Here is a 20,443-nt window from a genome sequence, read left to right as displayed (position 1 = left end):
GTTGGGTGCATGCCTCTTGGAGCTAAACCATTACGAAGAGAGACCTCCAGTCACCTTCAGTCACCTCCAGCCTCTTGCAACATCTGGTCTGGGGTTCAGAACAATGTAAGACTGGTCTGAAGAGTATTTCAGTTCATAATTAATTTTCCGGAATTCAACACATGTCGTGCCTTCCCACTGGCATCCACAGAGGAGGGAATTTGGCCATACATGGTTTTATGTTGGTGTGTTCCTTCATTTGGCCTCTGCATGCTATCAGTTAACACCACAAGTGTCGTCAGCTCCAACAGTAATACAAGACCCAGGCCATTTAGGAGCAGTTAAGTGATGTCAGTCTGTGCCTTTGCTGGGATTAAGAGTAACTGGAACTGACTTTAATTCATTTGTTTTATCTTCCCTCCTACCACACTCTTAAGCACCTGCCTCATAAAATCCCTGCATAAATGATTAAACACATAAGGCCCTCAAAGCTGTAAGAATGCTACAAGATGACAAAGAAGAGAGTGACAGTAACTGTTCATGTGTCATCAAACAATCCTCCATCCAGGGCACACAGATACGGATGAAAAAGCCTACCATCTGTCACTAGCAAATACCCAAACATTATCCAGTGGTGCAGCAAAGCTCTCCGTGTCTCCGTTTTGTGATATTCATCAGCTATTCCCACTCCATTTATTATGTACAATACATTTTGAGTGTGTAGGTTGCAATGCAATGCTGAGCCCGTAGAAGCCAGCCAACCTTTGCCTTATCTCTCACAAAATAGATTAACATTTCTCTGTATTATGGCTTATTTACCATAATTGCTTTATACATGTGTGGCCCATATTGAATTGCTTTTCTCAGGCTTCCCTTTAGAAAAGTAGACTTCTGATGACTTGTTTCTCCCACTTTGCAAAGTCATTAAGACAAAATGTCCTCTTCAGTATTTCACTGGTAAATTTGCAATCTGTCTCTATTACCACATCAGTGTAGCTAAAGACATGCTACAATTTGTATTCAACCTGCATGAAAAAAAATGAATGTGAGGTATTACAGGTTGTTGCATTCATGAAGCTTTTATACCTGGAGAGAGAACAATGCTCAGATTTGATTAAAATTGTATTTTCTGCCCTTGCCACATCAAACTGTTAAGCACTTTAGACATGTCCAAAGCATATTAACCTGCTAAAGCTTGGCACAGCTGCACCAAGCTGCTTCTGCTGAAATGATGCTAATGTTTAGTTTGCACAGCACATACTGTAAGTGACTGTGTCAGGACACCTCTGCTTGCTTGAGGAGATTTTAATTTTACCACTGTAGAAAAGAAGTGGGGGGGACCTTTGGACTTGACTCTAGACTGGAGGTCATGTCTTTATGTCTGGCTGCTGCAAAAGCGCCTGATGGAGCTGTTGGACAGCCAGTAAATGAATTCAATAAAGCATAAGCCAGCTTACCAAACAAATTATTGCTCTACCTCTTGTCAGAGCTGTTCATGTGCTTAATGTACTTGTAGTAGAGTGATTTCTCCTCAGTTCTACTGGGTACAAACAGCCTTTCAGGGCAGCAGAGGTTTGGCAGCAAGCAAAGTCTGTGAATTATAATGCTCCAGTACTGAGAGGAGGACATCAGTCCATGCAAAGCAGCCAGGGACAGCCAGGAGGAGGGAGCCCTGATGGTCTGGTCTTCTAGAAATGCAGGTCCAGCTCTCTGCCCTTCCACACAATGCCTCTTGCTTCTTACTTGGGAAAGCCATGCAGCTGTCTGTGCTTCAGGCCCTTACAGAGGACATCCACTGAGAGAGCATGAGGCACACTGAGACCCTGGAGTGAGGCCCAACTGTTCTCACATTTGTGATGCTCCTCCTTAGCAAATGCTGCCTCTGCAATGCGCTTGCTGAATAGCTGAGGCTAGCAGGCACCTCTGGAAATCATCTACTCCAACCCCAGTCAGAGCAGGATCAGGTACAGCAGGCTGCTCAGGACTATGGTCAGTCCTTGAATGTCTCCAAAGACAGAGACTCCACGCCTCTCCAGACAACCCACTCCAGTGTTAAGCAGGAACCCTGCTAGCAAGAACCAGTGTTAACAGGAGTGCCTGAGATGAAGCATGAGACAGGCCTGGGCTTCTGTCCCCTGGGTTTTCTTCTCCAAGGCTGGTGTACCATCAGGCTGGTATCTTGACACTTAATAGGTGTAGTATATTTTATATTTTGGTCACTCCTCCTAGGAAAGGAAAAAGAAAGAAAGAGAGGGAGAAACTGTTGACTTTAGTGAAGATTAGAGGAAGATGAAAGTTAGATTTGGTAAATAGTTCTTTAGAAATGAGTAAATGTTTTTTTGTTTGTTTGTTTGTTTGTTTTTTCCTTAAAATTTATTACTAATATTTATTCCAACCAGTTTTGGTTGGAAATAATTATTTCAGTATTTTGATTTTTTCCTTGTCATTTTTCTCAACTAGTAAGAGCAGAATGCACAGTTGAAATAGAAATACTGTCCTCTGCACAATTTGTAAATTCAAAAAATTTAGCTAGCTATGAACAGCCAAACACAAGGTGCAACTTAGTGGTTCTGTTTGAAAAATACAAAGGCTTTGAAAAGCCATAGATCAACAGAAAGACTAGAAAACATGCAGGGGCAAAATGGGGAGGGGAAAAAAAAAAAAAAAAAAAGTCACAGGAAAAGCAATTTGGTTAATTTCTTGGTGATCTAAAATTATTTTCTTTGTAATATTTTGAAAAAGCTGAGCAATTCTTCCCTTGGAAAAATGAAAAATTGTGTCCACAGTGTCTGTCTCCCTGCAAAATCCTTAAGACACACTCATGCACACATTTTCATTGAGCACCAGCTGTGGACAATGGTGTTTTCCTTCCACATCCTGTCTGTGGGAAAAGGTGAGAAAAGTCATCTCGGTTCCTGGGACAGCAAAGGAGGCAAACAGGGCCTTTGAATCCCATGGAATATTTAATGACCATACCTGAGAGGTGATTATGCAGCAAGCAAGGTAGAGATTGTCAACTGAATCACTGCCTAAGTAATGACAAAATAAATAAATAAAGGTAAAAGGTTACAAAGACAGAACAGGACTCATTTCCTCCTTGGATGTGAGGGAACAGGCAGTAAAGTTAATTAACTGCTTCTGAGATGGATGGACTCCACAGTGTAGTCTCCCAGCCGTCAGGGAAGTCACCCTGCTCAGCGTTTGTTCAACTAATTGCAATTAGCAAACAAGTGATCTTTCTCATCAATTGATTAGGCTTCCTTAGTGTCAGGGTAGTGATGGCTACCTGACTTTCCCTGTGTTTTTTTCCCCATGCTTTGTTGATATTTGCCTCATTATCAATAGTAACTGAGCTATACTCCCATCCCTTCAGTCTGCAAAGGAGCCTCCTTGGGCTTTGCCACACTCCAGTTAGCAGGTATGAAGTTGCTGTCCAACCTGGAAGTGGTGATTAGTGAGATAATCTTGCCTCAGAGGCCTTTGTAGGGGTGCCTGTATCACTTACACTGAGAGACTGTGAACCCCATATATTGACTGAGGATATTTTCTATTAACCACTATTAGGAATAGTGGAGAAGACTCCCAGTAGAAGAAAGCCAAAAATTATGCTGCTGTTCTGAAGAGTTTAACAGCTCATCCGTCAGTGCCACACCAGGTCTCCAGCTCCTCTGTCAGTGCTGTTCCATGGACTTAGGTTGCACACTCTCACATCATTGAAGCATCTGACACCATGACAGCTTGTATTCTCTCTTCTGCTGAGCACAGTTTTGTCCATTAAAACTGATAATGGATTATAGATTGAGCTCCAAATTCCTTCTCAGCATTAACTCCCTTAGTTACAAACATAATACGAAACCAAATCCCACCACTAATGTCAAGTATTATACTGAACAAACTGTCCTTTCTAGGGAGAACTGAGGAGGATATATTTCCAAACATTGCTCTTTATGACTGTACGTAAATATGTAAAGGCAGCTTTGTTAAAGGCTTTATCATACACCCTAAAACAGTTTGTCACATCAACTGTAAATACTGGGACGCTGTATTTTATGGTATCAGGAGCTTTATACTTAAAAACGTAAAAGCTGCCTGACTGTAGATGCTCTAAAATCTGCAAAACTTAGTCTCTGAACTTTGTTGTGAGGCAGATTTCATCCTTACTGAAGTGGCCATTTTTAGTCAAATTCCAAGAAAAATTTAAGGTCTGAGTCAGAAATTAAATGAGAAAAATGTTTTTCTCATTTGTTACATGCAATCACCAGATTCACCAGATTTATATTATTGTCACACACAAAGTCATCATGTCTCATCTGACTATATTTACTCATTTATCACGTACTTAAAATCATAAGTATGATTTTACTCCACTATTTCAGGAGCCTACACTCTCTGGCACAAGTTCCCCAAATTCTCATGATTGCCAGCTGATGTCTGGAGATCTCAGTACATGACAGCAGGTAAGTGTAAAACCAAACACTGTCATGCCCTATACAACTATCTGTGTATTCCATTGCACACTTTACACATCAGTTCTTAGCACAGAAATTAGGTAATCCTCTTCCATTCAGCTAGTCCACTTCAACAAAGATCTATAGTGAATTCTGTGGACTGTCAAATCTGTTTCATTACAACACTTTTCGTTTAAGGAAAAAATGCCTTTGCTCATTTCAACCCTCAAAGCAGATTATCTTCACTCAATGTGGAAAGAAGTAATGATGGACTAGGAGAGGAATGAGGACTGGGTTCTGTATTTCAGAACAAATGTTCTCTCTTTATTCCTGTCCCGCTCCTCAGCCAGTCCATTCACCACGCTGCTATCGGATGTGTCTCAGCCCAGAGACTCTCATTTACTGTAGCAAATGAGGCAATAAATCTAACATGTCATAACCCAAAGCCAAGCAAAAAACACAGGCCTGAATCTTCCACCAGAGTAAATCTGCACAGCTGGAGTATATCCTCTATTCAGTTTTGATTAATATCAGCTGAGGATATGACAGAAGTAGTATAGATCTTATCACTAAAGCTGTATTGTGGAATTTATATGGGTTTTATTCATGTGTGTTGGTAGGTTAGAAGAGCTCTTCATAATGCATATCAAAACTGGGACCTCTTCATAATGACACCCTCTTTTCTTCTGCCTGTAAACATCCAATGGGATCTTGTGTGCCTCTCCTACTGACATGTCTCCTGTCCTTGTAGACATCTAGGAATAAATTCCAGGGAGTTCACAAGGCTCTGAGAACCTACTGCTTCAGCCTGGACAAGAGTTCTGTTATTTGGTTGGGGGAAACTGCATATGAGTGAAAATGTGTCTTGGGAAGTATTTTTTTTGTTTTTGTTTTGAGTGAGCAGGGAAATAAAATTTTTCAGATAAAGGCAGATTTACCTGCCACATCCCTTCCAAATGTCCTTTTCCCAGTCATCTAGGACTAGTGTCCCAAGCCATCTGCTTCCTTCTGCTAGCTTTTCCGCCTGAAGGTAGGAGAAACACAGCACAAACCATCACAGCAGAATAAATGACTCCACAGACTCTTTGTGTCTGCTTATAATCAAACTCTAATTGTTACAGCCAAGGGAATGAGAAAAATATTGTAGTAAATAGGTCAGGGATAAAATTATTTCTTCTGAAGATTTCCTACCCTGTTTGAGTAAAGCCTAAATCATGATCCTATCATTCTTCATGTGATTTAGCTTCTGGAAGTTCTTTCCATCATGGAGCTACAATGTCAGCACATCCACATATGTTCACGTTTTCTCTGCAAAACTTTGCTGTAGTTGCTTCTTGCCTTCATGCCGGCTACCATACGCAATCAGGCTGCATTGAGGATGAAAGGTATTCTTAAGAAGGGAGAACCTAAAAATCCATTGAAAGTCTCTACTAATCTCCTCTACACTTGTGTTACAGCTGTGCAATAATTTCCTGGACTCATTATTATGGAAACATTTTGTGGCCATATTATGCAGTCCAGCAGTTACCAACATTGAGTCTTCATTCACTTGTAAATGATACATCATCTGCATTTCCACATGCATAAGAAAATGATTCTATTAATACGATTACACTTCTGACGTTTCCTAACTAAGGCAGCCTGTCACAGCATCTGCAAATCCCAGAAAAATGTGCTGTTTCCCTTCATTTTCGCACGTGTAATCTGCTTTAACTCCATTGTTTGTGTTCTAACTTCCAGAGAGTGGTGTTGTGTGGAGGAGGAATGTGGGTGAGATGAAAAGTTGAGGACTGTAACAGAACCTGTACCCTATCAGATCAAGAGTCACTCCAGTCAGAGTCCTGTAGGTGTGGTATGTAGCAGAAACCTAGGGAGGGAACAGAAAAGAAATGCATAGGGACATCTTTCCAATAGTATATTATTTCAGGTTCCCATGTAGACTTGGAGACATTCTGTGTTGGAAGATTCATTTGTTCTGTCATGTTTAACAGATGTAGTTAAATCTTTCGTCCAATGAAACTGTTCAATTTATTTTGAGACTTGCCTTCAGCCTGGAGTAAAAGTAGCCTGAAGTGGATCAAGTCTATTTAATATCTCTGTATACAGAAACCATCAGATATCTGTGATCATCCTTTTTTCCTTGTACTGTTGCATACATCCTCTTTCAGACAGGGGGACTGTTAAATATTATAATGAATATTCAGACAGTATTCCACAGTGATGCTTCTCTTGTCCCTTTCTTTCAATGGTTATCTTTTTCTAATACTTCATACCACTTAATTTGTCTTTTGTAAATAATCAGACTGAACATCAGTAATTTGTTCTCTTTAATGCTGGATGCAGAACTTCAATGCATACTAAGTATATTTGTGGACAATATTCAACTGGGAGGAGACACTGACTCCCTCGAGTGTAGAAAGGCGTTATAGAGGGATCTTGACAAATTAGAGGGCTGGGCAATCACCAATCACATCTTGTTCAACAGGAGCAAGTGCTGGATTCTGTATCTGGGATGGGGTAACTATGGATATATGTACAGACAGGGGTTGAGAGCCTGGAGAGCAGCCCCACAGAAAGGGGTCTGTGGGTTCTGTTTGATGGCAAGATGAGTATGAGTCAATATGAGTGTGCCCTGGCTGCCAGAACAGTCAACCATATCCTGGGGTGTAAGCAAAGCATTGCTATCCAGCTGAGGGATGTACTTGTCCCTGTGCACTGGTACGGCCTCACTTTGAGCACTGTGTGCAGTTTTGGGCTCCACAATATAAGAACATCAAACTATTAGAGAGTGCCCAAAGGAGGGCTAAGAAGATGGTGACAGGTTTAGAGGGCAAGAGGTATGAGGAGCAGCTGAGTTCCCATTATTTTGTTCAGCCCCGAGCAGAGCAGGCCGAGGGGAGGCCTCATGGTGGCCTGCAGCTCCCTCACGAGGGGAGCAGAGGGGCAGGCGCTGAGCTCTGCTCTCTGGGGACAGCAACAGGACCCGAGGGGACGGCATGGAGTTGGGATATGGGAGGGTCAGGCTGGGGGTTAGGGAAAGGTTCTGCACCCAGAGGGTGGTCGGGCACTGGGACAGGCTCCCCAGGGCAGTGGTCATGGTTCTTAGCCCATCAGAGTTCAATAAGTGTTTGGACAATGACCTCAGATATTTTTTTATTATTATTTTGGCATGGTTCTGTGTGGAGCAGGGGGTTGGGTGTGATGGTACTTGTAGTTCCCTTCCAACTCAGGCTATTCTATGAAACCACTATGGTTTCTTTCTTGAATAGTAATTTCTATTCCATAACCCATTATAGTGTTAAGGGCTTGCTTTTTCCATAACTATGAAGTCACTTTATTAAAATTGAATTTCAGCTTCTTTTCTAGACCACTTAGAAATGTGCTGATGAGCACAGATGCAACACAACTCCCCTGGTGGCTTCTCCACAAGAAAGCAGTCCATTTCCTCCTTCATTTTTATTTTTATTTTTTTTTAAATCTTTTGACAGCTAATTCAAGAGAGAACATCCATGTTCATCCCATGACACCTTAGCCTTTGGAGAGATGCTTCAACAAAAAAGTTTGGAAACTGGAATATACTATATTAATTGTGTCACTGTTCCCTGAGTATTGTGAGACTTAACGTCTCTCATAAAAAGATGTTTTAACTCTTACCTAATTTACTCATGTATATATAATTCTTTTATTTATTATAAATTCCTTCAATTTCCCTACCACAAACTGAATACTAGTTTGTAGCTTCCTAAGATAAAAGCACAGTTTTAGGTTACCTTTGCAGAAACTTAAAATATTTTCTTTTCAATTTATCTCAGCTTTTCCAAATTATATTTTAAAAGAAAAAATAATATTTTAAAATATTTATATTATGAAAATATCCCTTTGCATAATGGGAAATAAGCGGCACATTCACCGCACTTGAAGGATACCTATAGGATAGTATTATTGAAATTAAATTCATTGAAGTCACCTGGCACAACAGTGAGAAACCCTTCCCTCTGCCATTCAGTTTCACCAATATTTACACAAGTGAAAGTCAAATAGAGAGGGAAAAGAAATGAAGAGAAGGAAACATCTACACTTTCTTTCTTTCTTTCTTTCTTTTTTTTTCTGAACAGTTCCAAACCTAACCTATCTTTTGTTCCCATATAAGAATCTCCTACCACTGCAGAGAATGGTGAAGGTTATTATTAACTAGGAAAATGTACAACACCCTAGAAAGTTTCTTGGAAAGGGACCTATTCCCAAGTTCCTTTCTGTCTTTGAAACTGATTGTTACATTTCGAACAGCATATTGTGATGTTCTTGAAATGACAAATCTATCAAGCATTGGAAACTATTGAGAAACCATCTTTACTAGCTATGTAGACAGAAAGCTGATTCCTTTTGCTCAAAGCTATGTAATGAGGAAGTTGGCAAGGAAAGCAAGAGCATTTCACAGGACTAGAGCAGAAGTCTCAAGACCCATGAACACTGGAGTGTTGCACAGTGCTACATAAGGTCTTTTTACATTGCAGTACCTGTTGTCCTGTGCCTTGGGATGCTGCAGGCACTGAGGGGATGCAGTGTCACTCTCCTTTACGCATAGTGTTGGTCTGAGGCAACCACTTCATTTCTCTGATTTGTCTGCAAATAAGAGAAGGGCAAAAATGTTTTAGGTGAGGGCAAGGTGAACTTCAATACTTCTTTGTTTCAGAACTGCTTTCTTGCTTGTCCTTTTTACTCCCCTGCTCTGTTGATATTTTCCCCTCAGCCATAGCATGAATATCTCATTTTGACTGCTTATTCCCTGAAGCTAAAATACAAACCCTGCCTTCTTGCCCTTGTTCACCTCCCAGCCTCACTGGCATTTCTCTCTTTTTGCACAAATCTGTACCAACAATAGCTGCTCCATTCTCATATTCCTTCACATCTACCTCAATGCCTCTCAATCTCTCCACCATTGAATGTCAATAATGACATTCTTTTGGCATTCCTCTTCTTTTGCATTCTTTCTGCTGCTTCTATCCCTCAAGAACTCACTAGTCTCTTCTCCTTTCCTACCCACTGCTGTAATTATAATTTTTCCAGTCTATCAGTTACACCAGTTTCAATAAGTTTGTTTGCTATACCAAGAAACACTATTTTCTTCCCTGTGCCCTATATGAAACCTATAATTACCACAGAGAACTGACAGTCAGCGATTCCTGAAAACCCCACAAACCATAAAGTAGGAAGATTTAAACAGGCAATAATAGCTGGAGTTTTTAAAATATTTATTGAATTATTCATTATGAGGATGGAGTCATGAGGGATGGGGGTGGCAAAAGCGAAATAGTTGAAGATAAAGACAGAGACTGATTTATCAGGCTGTAAATGAGGTAATGAATGCCATATTTGACTTTCTTTCTCCACCAACAATCATACACCAGCTCTATATAACATGCCTAACACAGATCTGCACTCTGTTCATTCCTGCCTCCATGTTCTGCCCTGACACTGCCCACACAAAACCAGGGCTGGAACTATTTTTTTTTATTATTATTTTTTTTTTGTGGCTGAAAGTAGTAAAGTAGTATTTGAAACTTCCTTGTGCAAAGACATGCTGCTTAGGATGGATCATGGTGGCCAAAATCCTATTAAATTCTGGTTTGTAAGCTTAATTCTTGATTAGAAGAAAGAGAAATACAAATACTTGCATGACGTGAAACATCAATCCCGAGAAAGGAAGTCCGGATGAAGAACTGGTCCAAAGCTCATTTTATCTAATAGGCTCCAGAGCAAGCCATCAAATGGGCATTGTGGTTACATTCATTCCTCTTCTTACAGCATAATTTGTTATGGTATGGAATCACTCTGACCGTCAATCTGGGACTGTTCTCCATGCAGTCTTAAGGGACTTGGACCTCTAGAGACCTTAAATACAGGCAGCACAACTCCCCAAATATTGCCACAAAATATATATATATATATTCAAAAAAAAAAATTCTCTTAAATCTTCAAGGACTTTTTTCCCTAAAGAAGACGGCAGTTGATAAAATCAACACTCATACTACATTGCTCCACTTTGTTCTTAAAAGAGAAGTCCTAATTAATTATAGTGTGAAGCCATCTTCATTTTATCATGTCTTAATGCCTGTCAGGAAGCTGTAAAGACAATTTTATATATATATATATATTTTTTTTTTTTAATGTGGAAAAAGAGTTAATAATTTATAGGAACTTTAAATAGAGACTATTCCACCTGGCATATTAAATAAGAGAAGAAGAGGCATTCTAACCATCTCTGTACTATTCTTGCTTTACTATTCTGTAAGTGAAGAGGCTTAAATGATGCCTAAAGACTGTGGCACAGGGACATTTCTGAACCCATATCTAGAAATTTCTAGATGTGAATGTGAGATAGATATGAGAACAGATACTGCAAACATCTGTATGGACTGCTGTCTCCTCCATAAATTGGCAACAGAGCTTTGAGGGATGCTGGACAGCCCCAGAGATGAATACAGAGCAGCCTACGAGTTAAATGGGTTGTCCAAGGTGATTTTTCAGAGACTACCTTCTCCTTTTCACTCCCACACTGTGCAGCCAAACAATGAAGTTACTCCAAGACACTCAATGCCAAGAAAGAGACACTTTTTATCTGAAGCAAAAAATATATATAGCTCTCCTCTTGCAACACTCTCCCCAGTTTCAGGCACAGCTGCTAATAATAAACTCTGCAAAGCAAGTATTGGGGTTTGAAAGAGAAATTGCAAGAAAGGGAATGCAAGCAATGGAGCCTTTGACGGTTACTTGTCCCCGGAGTGATTTGCATTTGTTTTCTGTGCTGGGAACAAGCAGGAAAATCCAGTAAAGTCACAAAATACATCGTAACCTCTGTGTCAAGTTTCTGTGGAGATTAAAGTTAGCATTGTGTTTTTTTTCCAACTTCCTAGACCTAGAAAGATGTTTTCATCAGTGTCTTTTCTTTTTGAGGCTGGATTTTTTTGGTTTTGGTTTCCTCTATGACCTTTAATTTCTAACCAATTCCCTGAATAACAGTCATAATTACTGTAGAATCCTGGTTTCCCATTTCACAGGTGGTACATAACAAAGCTGGACACATGGAGATCAGCACGTTGACCAGCACACTGATTACTCTTGAGACTTTAATCTCAGAAACGCTCAACAGCCTTAGTTAATATACAGTCACTGCGTGACCCCACAGCTCTCGGTCTCTGTAGCAAATCCACAGCCTACAGACAAAGAAGTACACATCTGTTAAATAAAGCACAGTCACCAACTTTCACACCTAAAATATGACTGAAAGTGCCTCTTTTCTTTTAAAGAGATTTTAAAAGAGAGAAAAATCTATGTCTTTTAGGAATAAAAACTAATTTGGCTAAAAGGGAACAAAGAACAAAATTTCCCTTGGGCAAGATACCCTGTAATATGTCAGCCTCTTGCAGTTTGCCTACTTACAGACCAGTTGCCGGGAAAGACTGGTCCTGCTGCTCCAGCTGCTCCTGCTCTCCTGACTTCCAGAGGATCACACATGGGTGATGGGTCTTGATCTCATGGTGGAGGGGAAGGTAAGCATGCAAATACTGACAGCAGTGCAGGGAGCACAGAAACTCTCTGGCTCTTGCTGCTGGGCTTGTTGGGGTGAACTGGGATGAGAAGGACACCCCTGCCCCTTTTGTTCTCCAGGAACTACCTTCTGACACACTCTGGGACACTGGCAACTTTCCACGTTTGAACGTGGGGCAGTTTTTCCTCCTTTTCTGTCTTTCAAAGCCTGTTGTAGCAGCTGAAATAGAAAGCTTCAGCTTCTCCCCCTTGGCTCCCTGAGGGCAACCCTGGGGAGGCTGCCACATCCTCCTTGCCTCAACCCTGGGCTCCACCACAGCTCTCTAGCGGGACTCTTGTAGCCCAAGTTCACCACTACATTGTCATCCCCCTTGCAGATAACTACGGTCTGCCTCAAATCTGTAACACTCCTGTCCTTCTGCTACATGCCAGCCCTTCACATAAACCCGGAGCCTCCTAGCAGCCAGAAAAACACCCTGTCCTGGAAAGAGCCCAGATCCATGCAGGTCTGCAGCTCCTGCGACAACAGAGCTGCTGCCATGGTCCTCGGTGCCTGCCTGTGCCAGGGGATGCCCCAGCAAAGAGCACCAGCACATCGGAGATGCTTGATCCGTGCAGACAAACCATGCTGAAGAAGGGGAAAACCAGAAGGTGAATGCTGTCATTCTGTTCCTTCTCCCTCTTCACTCTGGTCCAGCCTGCTCATCTTTCAGGATGTTGCATTATAAAAGCAAATACCTGGAAGCTCAGCATGAAACACATCACCGTTCTGGTATACGTGATCACTAGCACAAGCCCCGAGCTGGCTGTTGAAATAGAGATTTTCTCAGACAGATCTCCCAGTCTGTTTCATGCTTTTTTTCTAAAGAACAATAGCCTCATGCATTAGATTTTAATTGTCCCCCATAACAACACCACTGTTTCCTGCTCCAGACTTTTTCTTTCTCTGCTCATTTTTTTCTCCTCCCTACAGTTGCAAATGATACCCACTGAGCTCAGCAAAGAGAATCATAATGGACTAATGTTCAGTTTCGTTCTAGAGATAAGCAAAGAGCAGGGAATATGCCAAAAGGAACAACCTTGAATTGGCTGAATTGGCCACATTACCTAAGACTCATTTTTAGGAAAGTCTGTTGCTCAGGGTCAAGCTGAGTTCACACGCTGCAATTCGCAGAACTGGTGTCATTAAAGGAAAGAATTCCTGCTCTGCCTGTGCTTCAGAGTGAGCCAGCAGATTGCCATCCTGGCGAGACTCCCAAGGGACCGGCTTCAAGCAACCACTTTCAGTTGTTTATTAGACTTTTACTCTGAAATAAAGTGACAGAGTGATAAAGAATGTACAGTTATCTCTTGCTGCTGCTGTATCATTGGAAGAGCTTCTTTGTCTGTACCTTACACAGAATAAAATGTTGTTTCAGAAACCTCTTGTAATTGACGTAGGATAGGAACATAGAAATCTGATATTTTTAAAGAAAAAAGAAATTCCAGTATGTGACCTCTAGAAATACTGCATGAAGATTTCTCTTCTAGCTTTTATAGTTTTGATTTGACTCTAAATTCCAGGGTGATCATCTGTAATGCAGAAACCTCTCTATGTGATTAAGTTAGCTCCACCAAGCAAAACTGCAATTTAGGAGGTCACAGACAAAAGTACAGGGAAGGAATTTTAAAAATATTTTCCTCTCTATTAGAAATCATACTTTTTAAATCTAGGAAAGTTTTGTGTATGTGTGGGTTTTTTTTCTGTGTGTTTTTGTTGTTTGTTTGTTGTTGTTGTTGGTTTGTTTTTTTTATAGCACTGAGTCGTGATTTTGTTAAACTCCAAATTCAGGAGAAAATTCAGGTTAGATCTTCGAAGATGCATGACAAAATAGAAAACAGCTGCTCACTGAAGCTGTTTTCTGCCAAAATGCTGCCTTATGACAAATGCATCGTCTTTCAAAATCATTAATCTGTCTTATATAAAAATATTCTATAACACTTCTTTATAGGCTCAGACACTAACTTCAGTGTTGTTGTTTTTTTTTTTTTTGGGGGGGGGGACATTTAGGAACTGCAAGGAAGCCATGACATAAGGCAATCAAGACCAGATTCTAAAAGCTAGAAAAATGAAGAAAAAAAAAAAAAAAAAAAAAAAGGAAAAAAAGCTCTTGGAGCAAAAAGGCAAAAGACTAGAAGATAAAGGCTCCTTTGGCCTTTCTTGTTCACCTTTCTTGTTCTTCTGGAGGGCTGTTGCTTGAGTAGAGCCAAGGGACAGATCTGGATCCAGCTGAGGAGAGGCTGGCTGTCCCAGAAATTCCTCTCCTCCCAGCCCTATGTCAAGTCAGCAGCAAGACCCTGCCATACATCCTCTTCCCACCCCACCCCCCCCAAAAAAAAACAAAGAAAACCACAGCTTAAACAGCTTCTCACCGGGATATGAACATATCACTCCAGTTTGACCTGTTACAATGCAATGATAGCCTCATTCATTCTCTATTCTTTGCCTTAAAAAAAAAAAAAAAAAAAAAAAAAAAAGATCTTTAGGATATTCTAGTGAAGGTCCCATCTCCCTCCTACGCATTCAGGGCTGACACTTCTTCCTGAAGTTATTTATCAGAAAAGTAAACTCTTAGCTTTAAAAAGGTTTAAACCTTAAACCTACCTTAAACCTTTTTTTTCTTTTTTAGCTTCATATTTGCTGTGGAAATGGGCCTGCCACAATCTGCTGAACGCAGTAACTCAACTAAGCCACAGACTCAGTCATGTGCTTAACTCTGAAGTGTCGTGGGATTTGATCTTCTCAGTCCATATGAAGACATTAAACAACACCCACTAGAAAACCCATCATTTGCAACCTGGAACGGGTCTTGGAAAAAATATTCCTCCTCATGCTTGGAATTGATTCCTCCCATCCAGCACATGCTTTGAGGCACATCTGAGGTATGACGTATGTTTTCCATACTATCAATCCTGTCCCTGAAAGGAAGCTTCTGTGGAAAAGGTGTCCCAAAGAGAAATGTGAGGAGATGGTGACCCTAAGCTTGCTTTCTTCTCTGTCTTGGTAAAAGGCAATGTCAGAGCACAGTCTTGCTCAGACCTCATCTTGTAAACACGAACAGCCTTTGAGCATCTTTCAAATGACTTGGCTAGCCTGAGCAAGTCTATTGCTAATGTCAAGAGGAGATCAGCCACACACTTGTTCATGCTACACTTCAAGGAACGTGACTTCATGAACTGCCTCTGCCAGATGAAATATCAGTGCCTGCTCTGAATCAGACACTCTCCTGTACATCGCTGCCAACAGTGGATTGCTCATTTCATCTTCCTCTGATTTCCCCACTACTGATAGCAATAGTTCGCAGAAAATTAGGTGTGATTTAGACAGTGAGCCTAGAAATAGTAGGTCTTCAGCCATTTCAGCTATCGAGTCGTTTGGAACAGCATGAGCTGCAAATAAGTGTTCAATGCTTTTGCATTTTTTATGATATGTTGATGCAGTTTTTCTGTGTCCTTGCTAATTTGCCAATGAAACATGGCACGTAGAATTCATGTATTTTGCTGGGGACAAACTGTTTAGAAGACAGTATCAGAAAACTACAGATTAAAACACTTCCCAGTGGTAAAAGCGTAAGAAGTTGAAGCAAAATCACTCCATAATCTGTGGTCCAGAGGGATTCTTCTGATAAAATAGGCTTGATTTTATCTCTGTCAAAGCCATTTAAAGGGAAAGTGTTTATTATTTTATAATGTCGTGATTAAGAGCAATTTGTATATTTCAAAAGGAAACTTGACTCTCTATATATTCAGATTGTTAGTTTGGGTTTTCAACAACAGAATAGCAAACTGGCCATTGCTTTTGGTATATTACCATCTGTCAGTATATACATACACATTTAAAACAGCTTGTGTATTTCACCCTTCATATGTTCTTCTCTAGAGCTGTGCATTTTCAGTCTAAGGACTTCAAAGCATTGGATAAAAGCTACCTCATTTGTAATACCCAAGGAAGGATGCAACAGGCATATGAGTAATAGCTGACCCACCTAGTTCTGCCCTGGCTGATCTTTATAGTTCCTTCTGGTTTTGTATCTCATCCAAAGGTTCTTGTTTTATTTTATGTCACAGTACCAAATGTAATTCTGGTTGTGGGAATGTATGGTCAATGAGAACTCTTCTTTCCCCACCCCAGTGATGTCTTTGTTGAAGGAAGTTTACTTGTAGATCTAATATAAAAATAATATTTTTGGTGATTTTTTTTCCCAATGTAATATAATGTAATTCTGCTTTCAATCAACTGCTGTTGGTTCTTTTTGGATATTTCCCAGCAACCCTACGCCAAGTCCCAAAAATGTCTCGGGGCAGGAGTTAATATTCTCCCATTTGTTTAACAAACAACAGTCAGACGTTGTTGAACAAATCTTCCAAAGCAGTTTACCAAACCGAGAGAACTGAAAACAACTCATTCCCGAGAGGATTTTGATTTTGGCTTTAAAACTGTAACAAGATATTTTTGTTTTCAGTTTTTCCAGGATATTTAGTCCAAAAAAATAGATAAGAAACTAAAACACAACAAATGTCCTTAAGAAGTCAACAGTCACATCAAAATGTATGGCTAAATCAGCTCTTGATTAATGTCACGTGAAACTCACGGCTCCGTAACAAAGAGCTCTGGGCAAAAGCAGAAAACTTTCTAGAGGTGTTGCCAGCTGTTTTGTAAATGCCATAAAAAAAGTGCACTTTTCCCAGATAAGGCAGCAGCATGTCTAATAGTCACAGAAGTGCTTACAATTCAGAAGTGTCTATTTATGTTGCCCTGTGACTAATTGCATTATACATACCTTGCAGGGACCAGGCAGCAGCTCCACACCCTGTCATCTCTCTTGTAAATCACAGTGCTTAAAACTGAAAAACCCTTTTCTTACTGTTTTTTTCTTTAAATGAAGTTGATTTAAAAAAAAAAAAAAAAAAAAGTAAAAATAAATACTTTTTTTGAGTAAGAACAAAATACGAAGTGAGAGAGAACTGAAGTGAAGATGTATAGGTCTGGAGCCACAGGCTCAGACAGTTTAGACCAAAACTAAACTGCTGGATATAGAGGAGAAAATTACGGTTTGCAATGGGCAAAAGAATGTGGTTCACTGAGGTCACCCAAGTCAGGTGATGTTCCAGTACCATCAAAAAGTGTCCTTGTGCTAATGGCCATGAAAGTCCTCACTCAAAGCTGAGGTTTGGAATAGCTGTTCCAGGACTCTCTCCCCTTCTCCCCATTGCCAAGCAGTTTGTTTGAGGCTGAAGCCAGTCTACCTTTACAAAATTCTACAATTTTGGAAAAGGTCCAGAAAGACAATGAGAAAAACTGCTGAAGAGGATAAAAGTATGTTTTCCTTTTTTCTCAAGCTATGTCAGTGCTATGCGAATACATAGGACTTCATGGGTGAATGCCTTTTTTGGGCTCTGTCCTAGAAGCCTCTTATTTCCTGAAAAATGGCCAATGGACCACTTTCTGTTTTGCATTGTGTAGTAAGGATGATACCCAGGCCACACTTTCAACTAAATTCACCTACCCTGAGTGCTGTGCTCCTGCAGCAAAGCCAGGGCCATCCTACTGGGATAGGGTGTGATAGGAAGGCAAAGGATCCAAGCAGGGACCCTCCATGGGTGCCACCACTCCTCAGAGCCAAGCAGACCCCAGGTGAGTCCATGAGCTTGCTTCCCTGGAGGAAAACTAGAGCAGTTCAGCTACAGAAGTGAGCCGTGTAAGGACGCTTCCCAGAGCCACCAGCAGCAGAAGTCCATGACTATTTCAGCAGATTCACAGCCTCTGACCCCAGCCTACCAGCAGTGTGAATGCTCTAGGTAACACATGAAAAAAATTCAGAGTATGGGAGAGACCACTGTGTTACTTCTTATACTGAAAGCCAACAGCTAGCTTTGGCATAAAGAAAACTGGTTGCTTCCTCCCGGATGCCCTATCTCTTTTTTTTCTGTGTTTATGGTCTTTTTCTTTCCTCCCCATGGGTAAAAAGGACCTTGTTTCTTTGCACTTAGCATTAATGATTCATGTCTCCAAGGGCTGAACTGGAAAATTTCCTAGATTATACACCTGCCTGTTCTAGGAGGACTAAATGTACCAGCAGTGGGTGGACTTACTCAGGCTCCTATTAAGCAACATCTGTGGGCGGTTTTTAGTCCAGCTGTTAACACGTGACTTATTCTGCAGTCAGATCAGCCATGCCAATGGAAAGAGTAGGCTTCAAGCCTCCTACCGAAGGGACAGATTACAGTAATTGCTGCCACCATGAAATATCTTGCAAATGACAATGGATGTGGCTCAGGGCCCCACATGCCAGCTGAATAAATGAGATCTCACTACTCACGGGCTGACAGGTCAAATGCTGCAAGGAGTTTTAGGGCAGGCATACATGGCCTGGAAACACCTACCAAGATATCGGAGACAGCACAGCTGGCAGAGCTGCCACACCGAGTTGGGCTACACAGACACACACTCCTCTCTAAATGGGAACAAAAATAAACTGGCTTAATGTGGACATGAATTAATTTACCCAGAGTTTTTGAAAGTTTGCAGTTATGAGGCAAGAGAGAGGAATGAACAACAAAAATCAGTGAGAGCAAACTCACCAACAAGACCTAAAATTTGATTATGTTTTAACAAATAGATGTTGTTTCTAATTAATCAATTAATCTAATTATAGTGCATACAAATTATGTAACTACTTATCAATCAATTAATCTTTAATTAACTTGTTTTTAATGACTCCCATTTTAATTAATCGATCTGTACTGTGTTTGCCTATCTCAGCTATCTACTCCATGACCCAGGAGATCCCTTCTTATCTCCCTCCTCCAATCTCATTTTCCCTGCACTGATTTCCATTAACTTCACATTAACCACTCTTCTTTCCCTCTGCCTCCCCAGCTCCTCCTCCCGGCCTGCAGCAGCCAAGGACAACACATCGCAAGCAGCAGGAGAGCCCTTGGAAAGCATGGCCATTAGGCAGCTCGCTCTTCCTTCGAGCCCGGAAGGATGCCAGGCACATTTGCCTTGTCAGCGTCTCTGCTGGAACAGCAAAAAGCCTTCCCTGGGTCTGTGGCAGCAAGGCTGAAGGAGCCGGGCAGCCTGCCGAGCCGAGGCCAGGGATGCAGAGCTCCTGGGCACAGAGCAGCTCCAGCCTCAGCACTGCTGCATGGCTGCAGCACCGCAGGCAAAGGGCTCATGCCAAGCCTTACCCCTTCTCCTGGCTTTTTTGAGGGGGCTCTGCCTGTGTGATGTGCAAGGTGGAGGGCAGTGCTGTGAGGATCCTGTTATTTCCCTGCGAGGTGGGGAGATGATGGACTGAGCTGATGGACCTAGAGTGTGGCTACTCAGGGTCACCATCAGGGTAGGAGCAGAAATGCTACCCAGAAATGCTAAGTCTCCCTCCCAGGACCCTTACACAAGCAAACAGAGTGGCACAGCCCAAGCAAAAACCTCTTCTCACCTCTTAGCTCTGTTAGCTCCTCCAGCAGAAGGTCCTCTGTTTCTCACACTGCTCAGCGTTGATGCCAGGCTTCCTGCTTTCCTGCTGCTCATCTGCTCGTCAGACAAAGTACTTACCTGCTGCTCAGGAGGCAGGTGCAGGTTTGGGAATGGTTCTTCGTCACGCTCACTGATTTTTGCTTTTTCAAATCAAAGTACTGCACTTGTCCATGAAATGGATCTGATCGGATGTTGCCTTCACTCCCCAGACTCCTGGCTGGTTTTTGAGTGCTCACAGAGGACAACAGGCACTAGAAAAGGACATAAGGATACTCACAGTTTCTGTTTCTCATGCTTTGTTAACAGCCATCTCAATAAACATAATGACACCCACACTTTGAACACACAAGTGCACTCTGAAGAGCCTTCCCTTAATCATTTCTGCCGTGAGTAATACTGTTTTAATCCTTTCTACCCCTATGGAGTTGCCAGACTTGCAAGTCCCTTTCAAAAAACGAAATAGTATCACAGTTTAAACATCTACTTAAAGCTATGTGAAGGGTGATATGTATAAACAACTCATTTACTGAAAAGACTGGCATAAAAATCTGACAAGCAAGGAAAAGCAATTGAAAAGATTAATTTCCCAAGAAGCAAGTCTGAAGATAAGTCCTTGAGATGCAGCATCTTGTATTCAAGGATGCCTCAGAAAGTGATATGGCTCTAGGAACTTTTTTCAAATTACACAGATTTTGTATTATATATGTTACTTTTTCAATCAATACTCGTACTTCTGTATACAGTTGCAGACATTGCAAGGTAGGGACAGTCAGAAGCATCGAACTGAATTAGTATTTCAAGTGCAGTTGTTAAAGTCCAGTGGAACTCTAAATGAATACAGTTACCAGGAATGAGTGGCTGAATTTCATTTGAAAAAACTTCACGTAAATATATATATATATATATGTATATCTTGTTTGGTGAATATTTTGGAGGACTTAGTCCCAGA

General features: G+C 41.1%; 1 long non-coding RNA gene across 6 annotated transcripts in view; it reads right to left on the bottom strand.

Moving 5' to 3' along the window:
* Positions 1-215: 215 nt before the first annotated feature.
* LOC118169073 overlaps positions 216-20,443 on the bottom strand; it is a 36,905-nt gene continuing 16,677 nt past the window's right edge. For 4 of the 6 annotated variants that reach the window (XR_004751908.1, XR_004751912.1, XR_004751907.1 and 1 more), the window contains 2 exons: positions 13,083-13,282; positions 8,273-9,050 (listed from right to left, as the gene is read on the bottom strand). This is a non-coding gene — a long non-coding RNA (uncharacterized LOC118169073). Of the gene's footprint in view, positions 2,205-8,272; positions 9,051-13,082; positions 13,283-20,443 lie in introns of those variants that run through there. The other 2 variants (XR_004751909.1, XR_004751911.1) reach the window with 2 other exon arrangements.

Source organism: Oxyura jamaicensis, chromosome 6 (genome assembly GCF_011077185.1).
Source record: "Oxyura jamaicensis isolate SHBP4307 breed ruddy duck chromosome 6, BPBGC_Ojam_1.0, whole genome shotgun sequence".
NCBI lineage: Eukaryota > Metazoa > Chordata > Aves > Anseriformes > Anatidae > Oxyura > Oxyura jamaicensis.
The sequence above is the reverse complement of the archived record's forward strand: the minus strand, read 5'-3'. Positions and strand labels throughout refer to the sequence as shown.